Source organism: Nomascus leucogenys, chromosome 13 (assembly GCF_006542625.1).
Source record: "Nomascus leucogenys isolate Asia chromosome 13, Asia_NLE_v1, whole genome shotgun sequence".
Lineage (NCBI taxonomy): Eukaryota > Metazoa > Chordata > Mammalia > Primates > Hylobatidae > Nomascus > Nomascus leucogenys.
This window is the reverse complement of record NC_044393.1, coordinates 12,999,438-13,003,344: the sequence shown is the minus strand read 5'-3', so window position 1 is coordinate 13,003,344 and position 3,907 is coordinate 12,999,438. Positions and strand designations below refer to the sequence as shown.

Sequence of the window (3,907 nt, the reverse complement as noted above, 5' to 3'; positions counted from 1 at the left end):
GAGACCAGAGATGGTCAGAGACAAATTCCTGATTGCATCATGAGTACCTGGATCCATCCATGCCTGAAGACAGTTGAGTTTCCATCATTTGCAACCAAATGAGCCCCAAGGCTGACCTTGACACTGAAGCTCCTTTCAACCTCTTCTCTTCCCACCCACAAGAAGTGCTGGGATTTGCCTGAATCCTGTTAATGGGCTGACTGCAGGTTCTTTTACAGGCAGCCCCTAAGAAAATAGATACCTTCAAGAAGAGGTCGGAGAGAAAGGAGAAGAAAAAGCTCTCCCAATTTTCCATGCTAGATCTCCAGCCTGGCTGAGATGCTGCCTTGTATTTTATCAGGCTCCTTTCCCCATTTACTTTTCACTAGACATTTTCAAGAGGAAATGACAGAGATTACTTTTTCATGAGGCTGCCTTTTGTAACCCAGCAGATGTTTAATTAAAATTTTTATTATCTCCTCGACACAGAAATTCATCTATTATGGCAGCACAAGGCCTCATCTTTGAAACTGCCCTTTTATGAATTGAGAATTCCACTATTAGCCAAAGCCCAGCATCTTTCCCAAGCATCTCTGTGTATAGTGCAGGTGAGGGTTTGACAGCTTAGATGCGACCTCCTTTCTGATGCTTCTCTTGAAACCCCGCCCACCTATCCCTATGCCTGTTGCCTTTTTCCTTCTCTGCTCCTTGCACCTGTGACACCTTATGCTATGATTCATTTACCCATCTCTCTTCCTAAGCTCCTCGAGGACAGCAACTCTATTTTCTTTATACTAGAGTGGATGGGTATTTTGGCCTGGTTTTTAATTCGTGAATATATATTCCCACAGCTTCAAACAGTACCCAGCACGTAGTACATGCTCAATAAATGTTTATTTTTATTTATTTATTTATTTTTTTAATGGGTTCAGTTTTTATTTTTTTACAAATATATTGGAGAATCACGCGATGCTGCCAGCATTGGACGCAATCCAAGGCCACAAGTCTGCACACTCCTTTGCTACTGGTCCTGTAATGGCAGAACCTTTCATCTCGCCTTTATTGTTCACTATGACCCCTGCATTATCTTCAAAGTAAAGAAACACGCCATCTTTTCTACGGTATGACTTTCGTTGTCGAATGACCACTGCTGGATGTACCTTTTTTTTTTTTCTGAGCTCTGGTTTGCCTTTCTTGACTGTGGCCATCACCATGTCACCCACACCAGCAGCGGGAAGTCTGTTCAGCCGTCCCTTGATGCCCTTCACGGAGATGATATACAGGTTTTTGGCTCCTGTGTTGTCAGCACAACTGATTACAGCTCCTACCGGAAGACCCAAGGAAATCCGGAATTTCGCACCAGAGGACCCACCACGTCCTCGCTTCGACATCTTGAACACCGGAAAAAAGAAAAAAAAAAGAATAAATGTTTATTAAATGCATCTCTGCATCCCACACATGTTGCAGTCCTTAGCACAGCAGAAGCACTTGGGACCTGCAAGAATGAAGTTAGGGGTTAGATACGCCCTTTTACTTGATGTGATGATTATACATTGCGTGCCTGTATCAAAGTATCTCATGTGCCCCATAAATACACCTTCTATATACCCATAACAATTAAAATTTAGATAAAAAAGGATAAAGTAGGAAGGAAAGTTGGTTCCCAGATCCCTCAATATCACTGCTGTCCAGGACTCAATCACGGGCGGGTTCTTCCGTCTCCTTTTATCCAGTCGGACACCAACTGCCTTTCTTCACATTCATTCATTTTCCAGATCCCCCACACACTTATTGGTGCCTATGCTGTGTTAGGTGTAGATAGATGAGCGTGTACAGATTCTGCCTGAAACTCACCTGCTCTTCAGCTCTGTGCCACAAGGAAAGTCTCATCACTCCCATTTTACAGATGTAGGATCCAAGACTCTGAGGGGTAAGAGTCAGAGGTCGCCTGATGTGTCGCCTGATGTAAGAGGTGAAGTTTAGATGAACACCGTTTTGCTTTTTCCTCAGTTGTCACATACATGCATCTTATCTACCAGCTACTGTAGGAAAGGCAGGATAGATATCCTACATTTTGAGAGAAAGACTTGGCATGAGGCACCCAGTGCGCTCTCAGTCAAGGGGCAGCTAAAACCTCATTGTCTGTGTTGCTCTGCCTTTTGCCCTGCGAGAGGTACCCTGTCATCTTACCTTTATGGGGGACATGAATCCCTCTGTTTCCTCCTGGTTTTCATTCTGAACCTCTGCACCCCTAGCAAACACCATTAGCTCTTCCTGACTTCAGGGTGGACTGAATAACTGACACCAGAGACAGGGATGTTCCCAACACTGCCTAGAATGAAGTCACTTTTAACGGAGTGAATGCGAACACAATGTATGCATGTTGCACATACAGAACTACCTGACAGTGCTACATAATTCACAGAGGACGCCGGCAGCTCAGTGCCTTTTAATAGTAAATAATTCAAGGGCTCTTGGCATCCCTCCCACTGATACAGCAATATATCTGCCTGTGTCGGGAGAGAAGCAGGAGTCTTACATGAATGAATGTGAGGGCCCTTACAACCAGAACCTTCTCCCCCACGCATGTTTACAGAGCACAGTGGCAGCACCATTTGCAATTGTTCTTTGATTTAAGTGCCCAGCTGGTCAGACTTTCAGCGTGCTGGCTTTTGTTACATATATATATTTTTTGAGACAGGAGTCTTGCTCTGTCACCCAGGCTGGTGTGCTAGTGGCACAATCTTGGCTCACTGCAACCTCTGCCTCCCAGGTTCAAGTGATTCTCGTGCCTCAGCCTCCTGAGTAGCTGGGCTACAGGTGCGCACCACCATGCCTGGCTACTTTTTGTATTTTTAGTAGAGATGGGGTTTCACTACGTTGTCCAGGCTGGTCTCGAACTCCTGACCTCAAGTGATCCGCCCACCTCGGCCTCCCAAAGTGCTGGGATTATAGGTGTGAGCCACCATGCCCAGCCGGTTACATATTTTTTAAAGTGAGAGAAGAAAACAGTTTCCTCAGACATCCACTGTGATTAAAGACCAGCAAGTGTGCAGTTATGTACCTATAAATTTGTTAGCAATTTAGGTCACCCTTGGCCTACTGTTCAAACTGAGTGGCAGGCTTGAGAGCGGAGGGCATCTTGAGTGGCGTAGCAGCCTCGCATGTATTCTATCTTGTTAGGTATGCAACTCTGGGCAAGTGATGACACTTTCTTGCTCCTCAGTTTCCTCATCTGTCAAGTGGGATCAATAATAGTTCCTATGTCATAGGGTTGTCATGAGGGCCCCATGGAAGTCCACCTGTAAAGGGTTTAGCACAAGGTGGGGCAGGTGGAAACTGCTCCCTGAATAGAGACCCATCGCTAACAGTAAATCAAAGTCCTCATTTTACTAATGAGGCCACCTGAGGCTCAGAGGACATAAGACCAAGGTCACACAGCCATGACTAGCAGTAAGAGGGCAAAGGTCAGGTGCTCAGTTTCCCATTTAAGTGAATTTATGGCAGAAGGGAGTAACAGCATACCCTGGGGGCTGGGCGCAGCCAAAAGATCCTTTGTAGCTGAAAAATTCTTTGGGATATTAAGCTTTATCAGACAGAGTTTGAATTTCTCGATGTTTAGTGTAACATAACGGCAATTACTTTCACTGAACACATGTTTCTTTAGCTCCCACTCAGTGCCTGGCACTGGAAAGGCAGCAATGAACAAGACAAGGTTTCCACTCTCATGGGGACAACCAACAAGCAAACCAATGAACAGACCATTTCATGTCATGGTGAGCGCAAAGGAAACGCTAACACAGGGTAAGGGGCTAGAGAGTGATTGGCAGCTCCTTCTATGGTGGGAGGGGGTGTCAAGGAAAGCACCTGTGAGGAGCTGGGCATGTGGCAAGCTGGCACGCAGGCTGAACCATCAGCCTGTGCAAGG

The 3,907-nt window shown here is 45.7% G+C and overlaps 1 pseudogene across 1 annotated transcript; it reads right to left on the bottom strand.

The window, feature by feature from the left end:
* Window positions 1-875: 875 nt before the first annotated feature.
* On the bottom strand, window positions 876-1,400 carry LOC100599608 (annotated as a pseudogene). Its single transcript, XR_001116739.2, has one exon. The product of XR_001116739.2 is annotated as a 60S ribosomal protein L23 pseudogene (transcript).
* Between the last annotated feature and the right edge of the window lie 2,507 nt (window positions 1,401-3,907).